The sequence below is a fragment of the Oryx dammah genome, unplaced genomic scaffold (genome assembly GCF_014754425.2).
Source record: "Oryx dammah isolate SB20612 unplaced genomic scaffold, SCBI_Odam_1.1 HiC_scaffold_1, whole genome shotgun sequence".
NCBI classification, from domain to species: Eukaryota; Metazoa; Chordata; class Mammalia; order Artiodactyla; family Bovidae; genus Oryx; species Oryx dammah.
Genome location: NW_024070185.1, coordinates 6,361,598 through 6,384,304, shown reverse-complemented (window position 1 = coordinate 6,384,304; position 22,707 = coordinate 6,361,598).

Below are 22,707 nucleotides of genomic sequence, written 5' to 3'. Positions count from 1 at the left end.
ATCTCAGGGGTTCTCAGATAAAATCAGAAACTAGGGGGTTCTGAGGTAAAATCTGATAGGAAAGAAGTGGGTTCTGATGTAGTGTCTGAAAGAACCTAGAGGGTTCTGAAGTAATATCTGATAGAAACTAGGGGGTTCTGAGGTAAAAATCTTACAGAACCTAAGGGTTTCTGAGGTAAATCTAACAGAATCTAAAGGATTCTGAGATAAAATCAGACAGGAACTGTGGGGTTCTGAGGTACATTCTTACAGAAAGAAGGGCATTCATTCTGAGGTAAAATCTGACAGAAACAAGAAGGTTTTTGAGGTAAAAACTGACAGATATTTTAGCATTGTGAGGTAAAATGTGATAGAAACTAGGGAGTCCTGAGGTAAATTCCGACAGAATCTAGTACATTTTGAGATAAAATCTGACAGAACCTAGAGGGTTTGGGGTTAAAATCTGACAGAACTTAGAGGGTTCTGAGGAAAATTCTGACAGAACCTAGGAGGCAATGAGGTAAAATTTTAGAGAAACTTGAGGTTTCTGAGGCAAAATCTGACAGAATTAAGATATTCTGAGGTAAAATCTGACAGAAATTGGGAGATTCTGAAGTAAAATATGACATAACCTGGGATGATCTCAGGTAAAATCTGACTGAACCTAGAGGCTTCTGAGGTAAAATCTGACAGAACCCAGGACATTCTAAGGTAAAATCTGATAGAAACTAGAGAGTTCTGAAGTAAAATCTTAAAGAAACCCGGGATTCTGAGATAAGATCTGACAGAAACCAGAGGATTCTAAGGTAAAATCTGACAGAAACCAAGGCTTTCTGAGGTAATATCTGACAAAAACTAGGGCATTCTGAGGCAAAAACTGACACTCTAGGGGATTCTGAGGTAAAATCAGATAGAAACTAGGGAGTTCTGAGGTAAAATCTGACATAAGGAATGGGTTCTAAGGTACAATCTGACGGAAACTAGGACATTCTGAGGTAAAATCTCACAGAAATTTGGGGATTCTGAGGTAAAATATGACAGAACCTGGGATCTTCTGAGGTAAAATCTGATATACCTAGGGCATTTTAGGTAAAATGTGACAGAAAGAGAGGGGTCTACTTAGGATGACCTGATGTAAACTCTGAGAGAAACTAGAGGGTTCCAAGGTAATATCTGAGAGAAACTAGGGGTTGTAGGAGGTTTTAGGTAAAATCTGACAGAAACTAAGCTATTTTCTGGTTTGAGGAACTTTTGTTCAGTATTTAGTGGGCATCGCAAATTTAATGAAAAGGCCATCTCTGATCCCTGGATGATTTTCATGATGAACCTTCAGAGGTTTCCTGGAAGCAGGACAGAGCTCCATCATAATGGAAGACATGTTCTAGGAGGCTTCTTGTAGTTACAGGAAGACCCTTCAGCACATCCAGACACATATTCACTGCTTGTCTGTTCTCAAAAAAGGAAAAGCAAAAGAAAAGAGTCAATCATCTCTGTGTGTGTGTGTTTGTGTCTGTGAAAACTGAAGCATGCAAGCATCACCTTTCTCATATAACTGTGCTACCAAATAATAAATTTTTGAAAGTGTTTTTTCCCTTTGAATTCCACTTTCTTTAGTGACCTCAACAACCACTAGTGACCCCCAAACCACTAGACCACTAGAAAATAAGGAAAACCACTAGACCATTTGGGGTAAGATAAGACCAAAATCATATCCCTTATGATTACACTGTGGAAGCGACAAATAGATTCAAGGGACTAGATATGATAGAGTGCCTGAAGAACTGTGGATGGAGGTCCGTGACATAGGAGGCAGTGATCAAGACCATCCCCAAGAAAAAGAAATGCAAAAGGCAAAATGGTTGTCTGAGGATGCCTTAAAAATAGCTGAGAAAAGAAGAGAAGCAAAAGGCAAAGGAAAAAAGAAAAGATACATCCATCTGAATGCAGATTTCCAAAGAATAGCAAGGAGAGATAAGAAAGCCTTCCTCAGTGATCAATGCAAAGAAATAGAGGAAAACAATAGAATGGGAAATACTAGAGATCTCTTCAAGAAAATTAGAGATACCAAGGGAACATTTCATGCAAAGATGGACACAATAAAGGATAGAAATGGTATGGACTTAACAGAAGCAGAAGATATTAAAAACAGGTGGCAAGAATACTCAGAAGAACTATGCAAAAAAGATCTTAATGACCCAGATAACCACAATGGTGTGACCACTCACTTAGAGGCACACATCTTGGACTGCAAAGTCAAGTGGGCCTTGGGAAGAATCACTAAGAACAAAGCTAGTGGAGGAGATGGAATTCTAGCTGAGCTATTTCAAATCCTAAAAGATGATGCTGTTAAAATGCTGCACTCAACATGCCAGCAAATTTGGAAAACTCAGCAGTGACCACAGGATTGGTAAAGGTCAGTTTTCATTCCATTTCCAAAGAAAGCCTGTGCCAAAGAATGTTCAAACTACACACAATTGTACTCATCTCACAGGCTAGCAAGTAATACTCAAAATTCTCCAAGCTAGGCTTCAACAGTATGTGAATCAAGAACTTCTAGATGTTCAGGCTGGGTTTAGAAAAGGCAGAGGAACCAGATATTAAATGGCCAACATCTGTTGAATCATAGAAAAAGCAAGGGAGTTCCAGAAAAACATCCACTTCTGCTTCACTGACTATGCTGAAGCTGTTGACTGTGTGGATCTCAACAAACTACAGAGAATTCTTAAAGAGATGGGAATACCAGACCACCTTAACTGCCTCCTCAGAAATCTGTATGCAGGTCAAGAAGCAACAGTTAGAGCCATATATGGAACAACAGACTGGTTCCAAACTGGTAGAGGAGTATGTCAAAGCTGTATATTGTCACCCTGCTTATTTAACTTATATGCAGAGTACATCATGAGAAGCGCCAGGCTGGATGAAGTGCAAGCTGGAATCAACATTGCTGGGAGAGATATCAATAACCTCAGACATGCAGATGACACCACCCTAATGGGAGAAAGCGAAGAACTAAAGAGCCTCTTGATGAAAGTGAAAGAGGAGAGTGAAAAAGTTGGCTTAAAACTCACCATTCAAAAAACTAAGATCATGGCATCTGGACCCATCACTTCATGGCAAATAGATGGAGAAACAATGGAAACAGGGGGAGACTTTATTTTCTTGGGCTCCAAAATCACTGCAGATGGTGACTGCAGCCATGAAATGAAAAGATGCTTGCTACTTGGAAGAAAAGCTATGACCAACCTAGACAGCATATTAAAAAGCAGAGACATTACTTTGCCAACAAAGGTCTGTATAGTCAAAGTCATGGTTTTTCCAGTAGTCACATATGGATGAGAGAGTTGGACGAAAAGAAGGTTGAGCACTGAAGAATTGATGCTTTTGAACTGTGGTGTTGGAGAAGACTCTTGAGAGTCCCTTGGACTGCAAGGAGATCAAACCAGTCAATCCTAAAGGAAATCATTCCTGAATATTCATTGGAAGGACTGATGCTGAAGCTGAAACTCCAATACTTTGGCCACCTGATGTGAAGACCTGACTCTTGGAAAAGACCCTGATGCTGGGCAAGATTGAAGGTGGGAGGAGAAGGACTACGGAGGCTGAGGTGGTTGAGTGACATCACCGACTCGATGGATATGAGTTTGAGCAGGCTCCAGGTGTTGATGATGGACAGGGAATCCTGGTGTGCTGCAGTACACACGGTTGCAAAGAGTCGAACATGACTGAGCGACTGAACTGAACTGAACAAGCACAGGATAATGTTGGAGCAGGTTTATTTTTATTTTTTGCCACGCTGTGTGGCATTTGGGATCTTGGTCCCCTAACTAGGGCATGGAAGCCATGTTCCCTGCATTGGAAGGATGAAGTCTTATTCACTGGACCACCAGGGAAATCCCTGAGGGAAGTTTTATTATCTCCTGCCTCTAGGTGAGACTCAGAGAGTCTAGTAACTTTCATGCAGTCCCTCAGAAGATAAGTGGCAGGATTTTTATTATAAATGTCTACTGACCCTCATTCATTTTACTGTGTTCATATTCAAACGTACATACGTGACTTCTTGTGCTTGGTGGTGAAGTCAGAAACTTAGAACAGATTTGTGTGTTATTGGCTTTTATTTAAACAATTGATACAGGATACTCAGGTACTTAATTTTCATTTTAAAAAGGATCTCCCTTGTCATAGTACTTGAAGCAGATAAAAGGCAGATATATGGCAGGATTTTTATTATAACTGTCTACTGACCCTTGTTCATTTTACTGTGTTCATATTAAAATGGACATATGTGACTTCTTGTGTTTGGTGGTGAATTCAGAAACTTAGAGGAGATTTGTGTGTTATTGGCTTTTATTGAGACAATTGATACAGGATGCTCAGGTATTTAATTTTCATTTTAAAAAGAATCTCCCTTGCCATAGTACTTGAAGAATGTGTCAGCTTTTGAAGATTTTGTGATTTGGGGCCTTTGGTTTTTTCTGGATTAACCATGTCACATTTGCTCTCCTTCCTTTTCAGTTCTTTTTACTGGAAAGGACCTGCTGTGCTCCATTTGATCACAATCCTGACCCACTTGGAGGTTCCATGAGCTGGCACCTGCTATTACTGATGAACATAGATGTAAAAATCCTTAACAAAATTTTAGCAAACAGAGTCCAACAACATATTTAAAAGATCATACATCATGACCAAGTGGGCTTTATCCCAGAGATGCAAGGATTCTTTAATATCTGCAGAGCAATCAATGTGATATACCACATTAACAAATGAAAAGATAAAAATCATATGATTATCTCAATAGATGCAGAGAAAACCTTTGACAAAATTCAACATCCATTTATGATAAAAATCCTCCAGAAAGCAGGCATAGAAGGAACATAGCTCAACATAATAAAAACCATATATGATAAACCCACAGCAAACATTATCCTCAATGGCAAAATAGTGAAAGCATTTCCCCTAAAGTCAAGAACAAGACAAAGGTGCCCACTCTCATCACTACTGCTCAACATAGTTTTAGAAGTTTTGGCCACAGCAATCAGAGAAGAAAAAGAAATAAAAGGAATCCAGATTGGAAAAGAGGAACTAAAACTCTCACTGTTTGCAGATGACATTATCCTCTACATAGAAAACCCTAAAGATTCCACCAGATAATTACTAGAGCTAATCAATGAATATAGTAATTTTCAGGATATAAAATTAACAGAGAAATCCCTTGCATTCCTATACACTAACAATGAGAAAACAGAAAGAGAAATTAAGGAAACAATTCCATTCACCATTGCAATGAAAAGAATAAAATACTTAGGAATAAATTTACCTAAATAAACAAAAGACCTATATATAGAAAACTACAAAATACTGATGAAAAAAATCAAAGATGACACAAATAGATAGAGAAATATACCGTGTTCATGGATCAGAAGAATCAATATAGTGAAAATGAATACACCACCCAAAGCAATCTTTAGATTCAATGCAATCCCTATCAAGCTACCAATGGCATTTTTCAGAGAACTAGAACAAATAATTTCACAATTTGTATGGAAATACAAAAAACCTCTAATAGCCAAAGCAATCTTGAGAAAGAAGAATGGAACTGGAGGAATCAACCTGCCTGACTTCAGGTTCTACTACAAAGCTCCAGTCATCAAGACAGTATGGTACTGGCACAAAGACAAAAATATAGATCAAAAGAACAAAATAGAAAGCCCAGAGATAAATCCATGCACCTATGGACACCTTATCATTGACAAAGAAAGCAAGAATATACAGTGGAGAAAAGACAATCTCTTCAATAAGTGGTACTGAGAAAACTGGTCAACCACCCGTAAAAGAATGAAACGAGAACACTTTCTAACACCATACACAAAAATAAACTCAAAGTGGATTAAAGGTCTAAATGTAAGACCAGAAACAATAAAACTCCTAGAGGAAAACATAGGCAAAACACTCTCTGACATAAATCACAGCAGGATCCTCTATGATCCACCTCCCAGAGTAATGGAAATAAAAGCAAAAATAAACAAATGGGACCTAATTAAACTTAAAAGCTTTTGCACAATGAAGGAACCATAAGCAAGGTGAAAAGATAGCTTTCAGAATGGGAGAACATAATAGCAAATGAAGCAATTGACAAAGAATTAATCTCAAAAATACACAAGCAGCTCCTGCAGCTCAATTCCAGAAAAATAAACTACCCAATCAAAAAACGAGCCAAAGAATTAAATAGACATTTCTCCAAAGAAGACATACAGATGGCTAACAAACACATGAAAAGATGCTCAACATTACTCATTATCAGAGAAATGCAAATCAAAACTACAATAAGGTACCATCTCACACCGATCAGAATGGCTGCTATCAAAAAGTCTACAAACAATAAATGCTGGAGAGGGTGTGGAGAAAAGGGAACCAACCCTCTTACACTGTTGGTGGGAATGCAAACTAGTACAGCCACTATGGAGAACAGTGTGGAGATTCCTTAAAAAACTGGAAATAGAACTGCCATATGACCTAGCAATCCCACTGCTGGGTATAAACACCGAGGAAACCAGAATTGAAAGAAACACATGTACCCCAATGTTCATTGCAGCATTGTTTACAATAGCCAGGACATGGAAGCAACCTAGATGTCCATCAGCAGAGGAATGGATAAGAAAGCTGTGATACATGATGGAATATTACTCAGCCATCAAAAAGAATGCACTTGAATCAGTTCTAATGAGGTGGATGAAACTGGAGCCTATTATACAGAGTGAAGTAAGCCAGAAGGAAAAACACCAATACAGTATAGAATGATGGTAATGATGACCCTGTATGCAAGACAGCAAAAGAGACACAGATGTAAAGAACAGTCTTTTGGACTCTGCGGGAGAAGGCAAGGATGGGATGATTTGAGAGAACAGCATTGAAACATGTATATTATCATATGTGAAACAGATCATCAGTCTGGGTTTGATGCATGAAGCAGGGTGCTCATGGCTGGTGCACTGGGATGACCCTGAGGGATGAGATGGGGAGGGAGGAGAGAGGGGGTTCAGGATGGGGAACACATGTACACTCGTGGCTAATTCATGTCAATGTATGGCAAAACTACTACAATATTGTAAAGTTAATTAGCCCCCAATTAAAATAAATTAATTGATTTTAAAAATTAAAAGAAAAATAAAATCCTCTTGATACTCTTCAGGCCAAAAGTATGTGTTCCTTATTTTGAACTCAGATAAAACTGTCTCTGCTGCAGTTTTGCTGCAGTTTTTTCAGCTTTTCCCTTAAAATGGCCTCCATATTTTATTTTCTATGTTTTCTGATGGCTGTACTTTTTTATATTCTCCTACAGAATTTATCACCACTTTAGTAGGTAATCAACATATATTTGTATTCATTGCCTGGATATAGGAGAGAAGTCATTGTTAATGTACATTAAAGAACAGAAAGATCAACCTTGTCTTTGCTGTTACCTCCAAAATATTATAAAAGGATCAATAATCCATAATAAAAATAGCAACTAAATTGTTTGGGGAATTTAAAAACACTTGGGGAAGTGTTTAATTACAGGATCAGTCTTTATCTGTCTTTCAGTTCAGTTCAGTTCAGTTCAGTGGCTCAGTTGTGCCCAACTCTTTGCGACACCATGAATCACAGCACACCAGGCCTCCCTGTCCATCACCAACTCCTGGAGTTCACCCAAACTCATGTCCATTGAGTCGGTGATGCCATCCAGCCATCTCATCCTCTGTTATCCCCTTCTCCCACCCCCAATCCCTCCCAACATCAGGGTCTTTTCCAATGAGTCAACACTTCACATGAGGTGGCCAAAGTATTGGAGTTTCAGCTTCAGCATCAATCCTTCCAATGAACACCCACAACTGATCTCCTTTAGGATGGAGAATTAGGCCAGACTCATCCTGGAAGTTTCCTCTTTGGATGGTAAGTTATGTCTACTCTGGAAGATTTCTTAGCACTGAGATACTGAACATACCCTACAAGTAAGCAATCACATTTCTGGTAAGCGTTTTAATGTTCTACTATTTGACAAACACTGATAACAACATTTTTCTTTGGTTTGTGGGTTTTCAGCTCTTTAGAATGTCCTTTTTGAAATCCTAGACCTTCTTTTTTACCCCTTCTTTCAAAGATGAGGATGCAAACCTGTGGGCAGGTGTAGAAGAAGGGAGAGATGAGCTTTAAAAGACAATTATAATAAATGATTTAAAGAAATTATTAGTTTTGATAACCATTGTATAAAAGTACCTTTTTCTTTCCAATTTCCTTCTTTCCCTTTTTCTGTCTGCATCATCATCCCATTTTTAAAATGTAAACAGTGTCACAGTGAAAGAGGCAAGAAGCAGGCTCTGAAGATGAGATTACTAGGTAAGACAGCACTTGGCGAATGATATAACACATGTCTAAAATCTGATTCTATTCACTTACTAAAGAGAATGTAGGTTCTGCATTAAAGCAAAAATGCATATTTGAGATTTCATTGAACTAATGTTAATCTAAAAGAGTTGATATCAGCTTACATTTAGTTTGGCTGGCTTTTTCAATTAATTAACTTTTAAAACAATTTAATGGATCATTGTGACATTTGCAGACACACCATTGGTAATTATAATAAAATGAAGGAAATAAAAAAACACTGTATATAATTGAAATACATCTGTATGTTCTATTCTGAGGTGACTATTATATGAGGTAAATTTGGGGGTTTTTTAAGGGATTTTTAGTAGTAACACCTTTCTGTGGGAATAAATTTGTCTTGATTATTTTTAATTACCTTAGACATTCTGAAATACTGTTATCCCTTTCTGAGTAAAGCACTAAAAATATATTCATAGAAAGATGTAAAAACTGAACTGCCATAATGTTAAGTCACAGTTAGGAAATTAAAATCAAAGAGACACTTACCATGCTTTAAATATACTCATTATAATTGTCCTCAAGTTTCTCTTTATAATGTTCATCATGGAAAACAGTTGTAGCAGAATAATGAACCTGAGATACTAACAATGAGATTTTTTTCCCCTTAGACTTACTGGACTTATATGACTTCCTCTCCTCTTTCCTCCAAGTGAAAAAAGATTTGCTTCTTCACTGCCTTTGGGAATTTTGGAAGAGATTCTTGAAACCCAAGATACACTTTGTGAACATTTGGAAATTTAGGTTTGGGCATGAAACATCAAAGCTTTGAACTTGAAGTTAAATCTGAGCAGATTTCTCTGCCCTTGGACAGTGTGGGGTGGGTGCGGAGGCAAGGTCAGAGAAGGGCTTAGCTAGCTGGGTGTAGCACAGGAACCCCACCCTGCCCCACCCTTGTTCCAGGGCAGTGAGTTCAGGGCAGAAGACAATAGAAGCACCTATGAGGTGTAAGGACTTGAGAGCAGAGTCCCCCAGACAAACAGGAGGACAGAGGGTCTCACTGAGAATGTCCTGGCATGGCTGTAACAAGGTGATTTACATGTGAGAGGCAGGGGTTGCCGCTCACCTTTCCAGAGCTCAGATATCCTAGGGGCCTGTGCCTGCCTTAGATTAGGGTATAGGAGAAGGGGGAGGAGAATAAGTGGGGAAAAAGGGAGACGGGGACCCTGAGGATTTTTCTGCAGATGAAGGACAAGCTGGCAAAGGATGAAGAGTGACTCTGTGGCTGGTACTGGATGAGTCATAGTGACACTGTGGCTGGTGGCAATTCTGGGGTTTGGGGGAGGGTGGGGGAGTAGTGCTGATGGAACAGATGATAGAAGATGTCAGCAGAGGACGATGGTGTCTGACACCTGAGAGGTAGAGGGTCACTCCTGTACATCAGTGAAGGAGAGGAACCCCCATAGTGTTTATCAAGATTCTCAGGAAGATTCAACAGGATTGGAGTCTATTCTCAATTAGTTCAAATTTAGGCCTGAAATGATTGAAAAACACAACCAATTGAGTTTACTTAAGAAGGATAACCAGGTGAATTTTTCTACATCAGGTAAAATGACACCCTGTTCACTGGAGTCATACCTTTTTCACTCTTCACTTTGTGGCTGCATTTTATTCCTGTTCTGTATCTATTCTTTATTTATGGATCAGATCATCTTTTGCTCTTTGAAAAGCAGAATAAAAGAGAACTACAAAACCAGATCACACACACATGCAAAAAACAATAGAAAAACACTGAAACTAATTGTTAAAAATAACCTTTTCTTGACATATTTCCCTTTAACTTGAAGTTCAAAGCCAGTTTTGATCCATAGAAAATGTTAGATTTGAAATATTCTTTCTTTGATTTCATTTTATCATCCATTTGAAAATTGCTCCAAACACTGAAAAGTATTTTCTTTATAAATATATTAAATAAAATCAGATGATACTTTTTTCAATAGATGAAATAAAATGATGCTTTCAGAATGATTTAAATGGGTAATATCATGAGTAAAAAGCTAAAAAAAATTAGTCATATTTATTGTTCTTCAAAAAGATGCATGTTTCTGTTTATTGTGGTTAATCTGTGAATTACTACAGTTGTTTTGATTAATGGCTAGACATGATGCCATCAAAGCATAAGCCCTGTTTGGTTGTAAAACTTGTCCATAAACTTGCTACTAAAAATGACGAAAGCAGAAAAAGCCATCAAGGGTTTAAAAAAAAACCCAATGACAAAAACAGAAAAAAATAGAATATTTGAGCTAAAGGAATCATATATATTATATAATAAATACATATGAATATATAGTATACAAATATATATATATACATGTTGTATTACATAACACTAACATATTATAAGTATTATATTAACACATGTATATGTCACATTATATTGCTAATGGTAGTTATTTAGTATATGGGAGATAGAGTTTCAGTAATGTTAAAACTGGATATCAAGTTTATGAAATTAATTTAAAACTATAATCAGTACAGTGAGAAGAAATAGCGTTATGAGATCAAAGTGTTAGTCATCAAAAAAAGAAAGCATAATTTCAGTGATGCTTTGCAGAGACTAATACACTGAAAGCCTTGATGATAAATGTCTAAAATAGTATTTTTAAAAAACCAAATCAATAGCCACATGATTAAAATAACTTACATGACATCTCATCTATATAGATTTAGTTAAGAGATTATGAAAAAATAAAATTTTCACCTTAATCCTAAAATGTGCAAAAAAGAAAAAGAAAAAAAGCTTGTTAAGAAGTTACTTTCTCCTTGATTATTTATCAAGACCATTATGACTTCAAATTCTCTTATATAAGAAGGAAATTAGAACGGGAGAGGCTAAAATGGTAGTTTTTAAATATATTTCACTCCTTTGCACGATAGCTTTAGTGAGGGAGTTTAAAACTTGGATGTGAGTATTTTAATGTCGTTTCCTCGTTTTCACTATTGTGCTGACTTGAGAATATTTGTAGCTGCATCTGCCAGAGGTAAGAAAGGTTCAGCTATTTGATTTATGAACCCTGCAAGTGGAGTGTCTCAGCAGGGGCTTTTAGTCCCCAGAAAAGTCTTCGAATTCATAAACATCTTGCAAAAATCTTATTCACATACACAGAAAAATGTATTTAATCAACCTTGGTGTGCATGAAGTGGAGAAGGGTGAAAGCAGGGATGGAATATTGAGGACTCAAATGCTCAGAATTGGGCAATGTTGTAAGGTTGTGATCTACTGAGTATTTTTTCATCCAGACTTTCTTTTGAGTTAACTTGCCTTAAGGCAAACATTTAAGTTTGCTACAGAGTTTCTTGGGATAAGAAATCTTATTGTTCTAATGACTCTTCAGCCAACTGTGGAGCTTATCTTATCACGGGTTTTTGTGTTTTATGCAGGCACACTGTACCATTGCCACTGGATGCCCTAGACATGTCTAGATGTCAGCAAGTGTTATGAATCTGCAGGTCAACAAACACATTTGTGCAAGTGGGAAGTTGTTCTACGGATGAAGGCACCTCTGTGGTCAGCTGGTGGCTGCTTAGCAGAAATAATCTCAGAATCTGTTAAATACAAAGTTGGTTGGAGCTGGGGCAGCTGAGGTTGTAAGAAAAAGAATGATTTAGGGTCTGAGAATTAAGTCAGGATGTTTGCCCATACGTGAATCAGACCTGCATCCTATATTTGGATGGAAAAAGTCTCATGGCCGTCACCTGGACCAGGGTTTAGAGGATGGGTTAGGCCTTGTGTCATTCATATGCCTCCTGTTCCCTTGGCTTCCTCCTGTCTCGGTTCTCCATCCTGACTGGGTAGCCACCCCAGCACATGGCCCTGACTCCCCATCTTTATTAGTCAAACATTTCACCACCCCTAGTTCATTGTCTTAGAAACTTGGGGTAGAGTAGAATGGTGGTGGGCACAGAATCTGGATGAAGACAGATCAAGGTTGATGGATGTCTTGCCCAGTCATGTCTGCAGGTTGTCTCAGCCACAGAAATCAGAGTCTAGGAGACAGATAAATAAGTGAAAAGCAAAGCATCTCGAGATATTGCCAAAGTAGGTTACATGTACAAAACAGCAATGCATTTTATTTTTAATTTTTAAAATAAGATTCTTCTTCTTTTTTTTTTTTAAGTATGAGTGATCTATGGTGATCTTTTATTTGTTTATTTTTTGCCAAGGGGCACAAGGGATCTTAGTTCCTCAACCAGGGACTGAATCTTCACTCCTTACATTGAAAGTACTGGACTGTCAAGGAAGTCCCAGCAACATATTTTAAATTCCTTTTTCCACTCTCAGCCTCCTGTGAATATGGGCCCTCCTCTGTAGCCTTGCCCTTCTTTGACTGCAAGTATTCCCTGCCTGACGACTCATATTATTTTTGTCTTTCATTTTCCTAGCTGATCCTGTTGTCCTGTTTTCTTCTTCTGTTAACTATCCACCTTTTCCAATGTAATCAATGTTTTTGCTCTGTCTTCTCAGTTGATTGTCATAACAAATAAGTCCTGGAACCACGTATGCAAAGTATGTGGGGAAAGAAATAAGACTTACATCTCTAGTTTCCCTCCTCTCATTGCCAGGGGCAGAGCAGATGTCATTCGATATTGTTGATAAACAACTGTTTCAACAACTGTTTGAGAATATTTGTACAGGATGCTGACCTGGTTGATAAATCTTCCTTTGGGAGAGTCTGTCTCTGGATAAAATCAAACTTATAACTACTGTAAAAGCCATTCCCATGTTCAAAGAAAAATGCAGCTGTACTTGCTCTCCATTTGACTTCTTAGAAGAGGAAAATCTTAATATTTAAGTGAAAACAATTTAAGGAGGAAAATAATGCTTTGAGTTCAAATTATTGCTTTCTTTTAAAATTTGTGTTAAAGCACATGTTATTTTGCCACCAAATGTAAATTGGGAATTTTGAAGATTATTTTCCTCACCCTACTCTGTTTCCTTCCCCAACAAAAAATAAGCCACCCAAATTCTAGATTTGCATCAGTATTTTAAAAGGTTTCCATTGGGTGTTTTGACCTGAGTTCCTAGGTAACTGGCTTCCCTAGTGGCTCTGCTGGTAAAGAATCTGCCTGCAATGTGGGTGGACCTGGGTTCAACTCCTGGGTTGGGAAGATCCCCTGGAGAAGGCAAAGGCTACTCACTCCATGGCCTGGAGAATTCCATGGACAGTCCATGGGGTCGCAAAGAGTCAGATACAACTGAGTGACTTTCACTTTTCGCTAGGTAATTTTATAGTTTTTATACTGACAATTCTCATATCCACAAAAAATACTTTCTGCCAAAGCTTGTGTCTTGTGCTCATTTATCTATTCAATAGACTCTTGGTCAAAAATTGAAAAGAATTTTAAAAAATCAAGGCCATTGTTGGGCATTCAGTGGATTATTTACTATTGTTTGTATTGTAGTAGTCAATACAATACAATGTCCATGGGATTTCCCAGGCAAGAATACTGGAACAGGTAGCCATTCCCTTCTCCGGGGGGTCCTCACTACCCAGGGATTGAATCTGCTTTTTCTGAATTGACATGCAGATTCTTTACCATTGAGCCACAGGGGAAGCCCTAAATTCAGCTACTTGAGTCCATTTTTTTTTCTAAAAGTTTAACGCAAAATACTTTTAATATGTGAATTATTTCCAGTCTCTAAGGTAATTTTAACTTAAATTTTTTTCATCAAGCACCTTTAGAACTAGAGTATACCCTTTTCTGTTTGGAGGGATTGGTTCCTAAATTCTTTTTGGCCTTTTGTTCTTGGGGGAGGAAGGGAGGGGTGCAAGAGGAAAGAACATATTGAAATACATTCCTGGGGGCTGATCCATCTAGGTGCACTTGTGAGACCCTATAATGTTCTAGCAGCGTCCTGCATGTCATGGGCACTAAATTAGGACAGTCTGTTCTTGAATAACCTTAACCTTCTTCTCCGTGGCTTAACTGTCCACTTAGTTTCCTTACTTCTGCCTCTTTGGTAGTCGATGGCCTGAAATAGAACTAGATTCTTGTTGTCACCTCCGTGCCCCAGTCACTTGGCCAAACTTTCCCCAACCTGATACTCGGGACTCCAGGTTTTGCTACTAAATGTGGAAAATAGAACTGTTAAGACAGATTGAGGATAATAGGATAAAAATCAATCTTTGAGATACCTCCTCCAGATCAATTTGAGGCAAGTAATTCACTTAGTGGGCTTCCCTGCTGGCTCAGTGGTAAAAAATCCGCCTGCACTGCAGGAGACTTGGGTTCCATCTGGCTCAGGAAGATCCTCTGAAGGCAATGGCAACCCACTCTAGTATTCTTGCCCGGGAAATCCCATGGACAGAGGAGCCTGGTGGGCTACAGTCTATGGGGTCATGAAAGAGTCAGACAGGACTTAGTGACTAAACAACAAAAACAATTCACTGATAACTGTTCACAGGTTAGGCAATAGCCATGCAGTTCCTACTTGTGAAGCTTAGGGAACTATACAAGTTTTAAAACATAAAAACACAAAAGGATTAATATAGATAGAGGTACAATTCTAGGGATTTGTGTGTATAGTGTGTGTGTGAGTGTGCCAATGCAATGTTTGACCTCTGTGTACCCCTTATTGTAAGACCTGGCAAACAGCATCCAGATAAGACCAGAAATCATATGGTCAACAGTGTACTTTGAGAACTAATTTTTAAAGAGGATGAAAAAATTTTTTTATATGAAAAGAAAGGCACTACCACATTCTAGCAGTACTTCTCAGACCTCCCACATGGTTCCTCTGACCGACAGGTCTGACATCCCTCATATTCCCCCGGCATCCCAGCTAATTACTCAGAACAGACAAACCCACCAAAAGCCAATGTGTAAGTAGGAACGTATGTGAGGAGTGATCTCATTCTGGGTTTCTCGAAGAGACAGCACAGGCATGGAAAAAAGGAAGGAAAAAATAGTAATTGAAGGTTTTTATTCCAACTATCCTCCCATCATTTCTTTCCTCCCTGCTTCTGCAGTTTTTTGTTTGTTCTTTTTTTAAATTAATTTTTACTGGTGTATACAATGTTCTGTTAGTTTCTACTGTACAGCAAAATGAGTCAGCTCTACCTATACATATATCCCCTCTTTTTTTGGATTTCTTTCCCATTTAGGTCACCACAGAGCACTGAGTAGTGTTCCCTGTATTATACAGTATGTTCTCATTAGTTTTTTATTTTATACATAGTATCACCCTGTATATTGTCACCCTGCTTATTTAACTTATATGCAGAGTACATCATGAGAAATGCTGGGCTGAATGAAGCAAAAGCTGGAATCAAGATTGCTGGGAGAAATACCAATAACCTCAGATATGCAGATGACACCACCCTTATGGCAGAAAGGGAGGAGGGAATGAAAGGGAGAAGAAAATAAAGGAAATGAAAGAGGAGAGTGAAAAAGTTGGCTTAAAACTCAACATTCAAAAAACTAAGATCATGGCATCTGGTCCCATCACTTCATGGCAAATAGATGGGGAAACAATGGAAACAGTGAGAGACTTTATTTTCTTGGACTCTAAAATTATTGCAGATGGTGACTGCAGCCATGAAATTAAAAGATGCTTGCTCCTTGGAAGAAAAGCTATGACCAACCTTGATAGAATATTAAAAAGCAGAGATATTACTTTACTGACAACGGTCCATATACTCAAAGCTATGGTTTTTCCAGTAGTCATGTGTGGATGTGAGAGTTGAACCATAAAGAAAGCTGAGTGCCAAAGAATTGATGCTTTTAAACTGTGGTGTTGGGGAAGACTCTTGAGAGTCCCTTGGACTGCAAGGAGATCAAACCAGTCAATCCTAAAGGAAATCAGTCCTGAATATTCATTGGAGGGACTGATGCTGAAGTTGAAACTCCAATGCTTTGGCCACCTGATGTGAAGAACTGGCTCATTTGAAAAGACCCTGATGCTGGGAAAGATTGAGGGCAGGAGGAGAAGGGGATGACAGAGGCTGAGACTGTTGGATGGCATCACCGACTCAGTGGACATGAGTTTGAAAAAGCTCCAGGAGTTGGTGATGGACAGGGAAGCCTGGCGTGCTACAGTCCATGGAGTCACAAAGAGTAGGATACGACTGAGTGACTGAACTGAACTGATACTTAGTATCAGTAGTGTATATATGTAAATCCCAATTTCCCAATTTATCCCACCCTCCACCCCCCTTCACCGTTGGTGCCTACATGTTTGATCTCTATATCTGTGTCTCCATTTCTGCTTTGCAGATAAGAGGATCTGTACCATTTTTCTAGAATCTACATTATATGGGTTAATATACAATATTTGCTTTTCTGTCTGACTTACTTCACTCTGTATGATAGTCCACCTACAGCTGTATGAATTGATGAATTGCCTCTCCATTTTAATCTTCAGTATTTCCCAGGAGGTGCCCATCTATGAATAATATTAATGTATCTAGGGTTCACTGCACAGGTGTTTGATTTCACAAAATCACAGAACTTTGCTAGAAACAAAAGCATCAAACATTTTATAGACATTATCCTGGAATGATATTTACAATATTGGGGATATCTATGGAAAATTAATAAATCTTAATTGTAGGCAGTTGTTTAAGGAAAGGTTTTCTTAAGGCAGTGGATAGTCGGTTTTAAGACTTTTTAACATAAAAGCTTAACAAAATTATCAACTTTTCTCTATTTTTTGTCCCTGTAGAAATTCTTTCCTATCTGGATGTGTCATAAAGATATTCTTACATTAACTTAAATTTTGAGCTTTCCTTGCACTTTATAATCTACAATGTATTTTTTGCCTGTGATGTGTGATACTTTTATTTTCTTTTCCAACAAGAAAGACAATGGTTTCATTAGCATCATTGCTACGATGACTTGTTATGCCAGAGTTGTGTGTCATTAAGTGATGCCTCCATACACATCGGGCTCTATTTCTGGATTCTCCAGGTTGTTACTCATATAGCTGGAGGCAGACAACTAGAAGTCACATTTCAGGACCACTACTTTCGAGCAGTGTGATCAGCTGGTAGTTTTCATAGAGAAACTCAACTGGATTCTTTACAGGTTGAATGCTGCTGGTGGAACCACCAGGGGATTGATTTGATATCCTCTGTTCTCTTAAGAAAAGATGACTCCATTACATATCTGTGGGATGCTGTCTGACATTAACCCTTGAGACAGGACCCTCAGTTCTGCAGGAAAGTCTCCCAGGAGAGCCTACTATAATACCATCTGTCACCTCAGTTACAAGAACACTGTATACTTCTCACATTTTCTTTCCCAAATTCATATTTAAATTTCCCCATTTGTTCCCTGAATGTCTCTTTTAGCAGTTTCCATTTATTATATCTTGGTTATATGTTGCTGTCTTTATAAACATCCAGGATGCTCCCTTGTTTTTGGAGATCACAATGAATTTGCCACTTTCTTCCTGGCCAGAGGTGACATTTAAGACTACATCTCTCATTTTAATATTTCCATTGGCAAATTGGGCAAATCCATGTTTATATCAGTGAAAATGGATTCAGTTTCAGAACAAAACTCTCTGCCCCATCAACGTGTAAGAGGGCTCCATTTTCTCTACACCTTCATTTCAGTTCAGTTCAGTCGCTCAGTCGTGTCCGACTCTTTGCGACCCTGTGAACTGCAGCACGCCAGGCCTCCCTGTCCATCACCAACTCCCGGAGTTCACTGAGACTCACGTCCATCGAGTCCGTGATGCCATCCAGCCATCTCATCCTCTGTCGTCCCCTTCTTCTCCTGCTCCCAATCCCTCCCAGCATCAGAGTCTTTTCCAATGAGTCAACTCTTCGCATGAGGTGGCCAAAGTACTGGAGCTTCGGCTTCAGCATCATTCCTTCCAAAGAAATCCCAGGGCTGATCTCCTTCAGAATGGACTGGTTGGATCTCCTTGCAGTCCAAGGGACTCTCAAGAGTCTTCTCCAACACCACAGTTCAAATGCATCAATTCTTCAGCACTCAGCCTTCTTCACAGTCCAACTCTCACATCCATACATGACCACAGGAAAAACCATAGCCTTGACTAGACGGACCTTAGTCGGCAAAGTAATGTCTCTGCTTTTGAATATGCTGTCTAGGTTGGTCATAACTTTTCTTCCAAGGACGCTTACAGCCATGAAATTAAAAGACACCTTTATTTAGTGTTTGTATATTTTTTGATGATGGCCTTCTGACTGTTGTGGGATGATATAGGAAATCCAAAAAAGAGGAACATGTGTATACATATGGCTGATTCACTTTGTGGTATAGCAGAAAATAACATAACATTGTAAAGCAATTATACTCCAATTAAAAAAATTAACTCTCTGCCTCTATAAGCCAAAAATATATCTGCACAACTGAAATCTAATGCTGCCATTAAAAAAATTCTTCAGCATGAAAAGTATTCTAATATTTGTGGTCATATTTCTTGTTTAAAATTTCTTTAATCTTATATTTGCATACTTCTGTCAAAGCATGTAATATCTGAATGCTTTTAAAGATGGTACAAAAATTTTTTTTCTTGTCCTGCAGTGGGAAGGGCCAAATGGCTCATTTGCTAAAAGTATTTACCAGGATCCACACAAATGCTATATAATACATAGAAAAACGATCATCATTATCCTCCTCATAGTCTTTGGCTAGTCTTGATTAAGGACTGGAGATAATGACTTATTTTGTGTTGTTTGGGTGATAGTGCCATCTCCTCCAAATATTAGCTTCCTTGTCTCTAAAATGGTGACAATAGTGACTCTGTAAGGTCCCTATGAGGATTAAATGAATTAATATATAAATAATTTAGCAGGTCCAGATTTGCCACAGAATTGATGGTTAAAAATGGAAGATATTGGTACTGGTAGTACTGTAGCTTCTCATTTCTTACAATGATTAGTATTTGAAACTTTTGTGTTTTGCACTAGTTGTTTAATTATTGAGAAATATTTATAAATGTTATCTATACATTTCTATATTCTAAATTATTAACATGGGGAGTCCAATATCTCTGGAAGTCATATTTTCTCTATCAAGTACTTTATTTGATTTACTAATCATGCTATTGACTTTTAAAAGAGAACAAATTGTTGATAGAATGGCTAGACTTTTTAATACCTGAAAATGACTGAACAATTTCATGCAATAAATGAGACAAGATTGGATAGGAAGTGGGAAGTTTGGAGAAAGAATAAAGTAATGTTCTTTCTTGCTCCTTCCTAATGCCAGATCATGTAATGAGTTGAGTGCAAGTATAGCTCAAAAAAATATAATATTGGCTTAATTTCTGAAAAATATCCAGGAAGGGATTAATGTATACTTAAATACAGTTATGGAGATACCCTCACTATTAACCTCACTTGTCCTGACTGTTCTCCAGCTAAAGCAATAATACCACGTTTGCTGATTTTGCAGAAGGCAAGTATGAAGCTCTTTCCAGGAGTTTACTTTATTGCATGTGGATTTATACTTTCTCCTCTGAAATAGGACTCATGTATCTTCTTGTAAGCGGATGAAACTGGGCTAAACTAAGATCAGAAGAAAGGAAGAAGATAAACTTATTCAAAGACAAATGTTTCAAGACTAGAAGGTGATCCTGAGGTTCTTTCAAATCTCCAAGAAATATGCTTGTTTTGGCAGAGATACTTGGGGAGAATAGAAAGAAAGAAGCTTGCAGAAGCTCTAAAGTGGTTCTTGATGCTAGGCTTTGTAAAATTTGAGCAATCTTAATTTAGCATCAAAAGGAAGCCCTCATGACTTGGTCACTTCACCTTCCTTGCTGAAGATGGCCCCTGTAGTTCTGTCCTTTAAGATTTTCCTGCACAAATCTTACATTTATACTCTTGCAAAATGAAGGGCTTTCAAAGAGGAAGAATAAAGAACTAAGAGAAACAAGTAGCTTATGTAGCAGAGACAGAAATAGTCACACAAGATTTTACATTATATCTCCCCCTCTGAAGGAGCAAATATGGAGAAGAAATTTAAACAGGAAAGAGCACATTTAAAGGTAAAGTTGTGTGACAAAAATCAATCTCTTATCCATGCCCAAACTTGAAGAGACTTAAAATAATCAGGTTGACGTAACCGTGAAGATATGATTGAAGAAATAATGTAAGAAAAATTGAAGAGAAAAAAGGTGGAAGAATAAGGAAGAAAAGGAATAGCCAGGTATTAGGAAGGAGTGTGCCCAGGTTAGCTTGTCCTCTCAAGTTAGGCAAAATGTCTCATGAAGATGCCACAAAGGCAGGTAACCTTTATTAAGGTGGAGGACCACATTTTTCAGAGCTACCATTTGGATAAGCTAATCTTTGTCCAATGAACATGGCAGCAGGTGATACTGCATAAGAAATGATAGCTTTATATGACCATTATCCAAAGAATGGTTCAAAATTGACAAAGGAGTAAGTCAAGGATGTATATCATCACTAAGCTTATTTAATTTATATGCAGAGTACATCATGCCAAATGCTGGGCTGGATGAAGCACAAGCTGGAATTAAGATTGCCAGAAGAGATATCAATAGCCTCAGATAAACAGATAATACCACCCTTATGGCAGAAATCAAAGAGGAATTTAAGAGCTTCTTGATAAACGTGAAAGAGGAGAGTGAAAATCTGGCTTAAAAGTCAACATTCAAAAAAGATTATGGCATTCAGTCCCATCACTTCATTTCAAATAGAAAAGGAAACAATGGAAACTCTAACAGACTTTATTTTCTTGGGTTCCAAAATCAGGGAAGATGGTTACTGCAGCCATGAAATTAAAGATGCTTGCTCCATGGAAGAAAAGCAATGACAAACCTAGACAATATAAAAAGCAGAGACATTACTTTGCCTACAAAAGTCCATATAGTCAAAGCTATGGTTTTTCCAGTAGTCATGTACGAATGTGAGAGCTGGACAATAAAAACGTCTGAGCAGCGAAGAACTGATGCTTTTGAACCATAGTACTGGAGAAGACTCTAGAGAGTCCCATGGACTGCAAGGAGATCCAACCAGTCAATCCTAAAGGAAATCAACTCTAAATATTTATTGGAAGGACTAATGCTGAAACTGAGGCTCCAATACTTTGGCTACCTGATATGAAGAGATGACTCATTGGAAAAGACCCTGTTTCTGGGAAAGATTGAAGGCAGGAGGAGAAGGGGATGACAGAGGATGAGAGGGTTGTATGGAATCACCAACTCAACGGACATGAGTTTGTGCAAACTCCAGGAGATGGTGAAGGACAGGGGAGCCTGGTGTGCTGGAATCCATGGGGTCACAAAGAGTTGGACATGACTGAGTGACTGAACAACAACATCCAAAGAATAGAACTATAAATAGGATGCTTAAAATTTAATGGATTATCTAGAAGAGTTATAGTATTGCTCAGACATACTTGCTAACTATAAATTTAATTTAAAAGTAGTTCAATGAGGTAACTGTGTTACTACAAAAAAAAAAAAAAAAGAAATGGCATTAGAAGAGATAGCAGGATGAAGCCTGAATTTGATTTGAGCTAGCCAGAAAGAAAGGAGGAAACCAAGCTGAGAAAGATCTTAGATAAACTATCTTTGTTTTATGACATTTTCTTCCAACTAACTAGTAGTGTCATCTAGAAAGAAGTGCAGCATAGTAGGCTTTTAGCTTGACACAAAGATCTATAGGAAAAAAAATAATGGACATTTTCTTAGGAGAAGCCTAAGGTTAGGGAGCAAAGAGACACAAGGAACTTTTCTAGCCAAGACAAAAGTCTTCAAATAAGATTTTATATCTATTTTCTCAGAAAACTGGGAAAGAAAAAACTTAAAGGTAAAATTGATGCTTTCAAATTGTGATGCTGGAGAAGACTCTTGAGAGTCCCTTGGACAGCAAGAAGATCAAACCAGTCAATCCTAAAAGAAATAAATCCTGAATACTCATTGGAAGGATTGATGCTGAAGCTGAAGCTCCAAAACTTTGGCCACATGATGCAGAGATGACTCACTGGAAAAGACCCTGATGCTGGGAAAAATTGAGGGCAGGAAGAGAAGGGGACGACAGAGGATGAGATGGTTGAATAGTATCACTGACTCAAAACATGAACTTGGGCAAACTCATGGGGATAGTGAGGGACAGGGAGGCTTGGTGTGTTGCAGCCCATGGGGCACAAAGAGTTGGACACTACTTAGTGACTGACCAACAACAGCAACATTGAATGATGAACATCAGGTTCTTCACACCTTGGGCTGAGGGGTTAAGGAGAGCTAGGTTACCACAAATAAATGGTTGGAATTGGAGCAAGAGAAAGAGTGAGGGAAACGAAGTGAAGAGTTAATAATTGTGTCTGTAGGAAAAGGAACATCCAGGGATCACTAATCTTAGTCAATGTTCA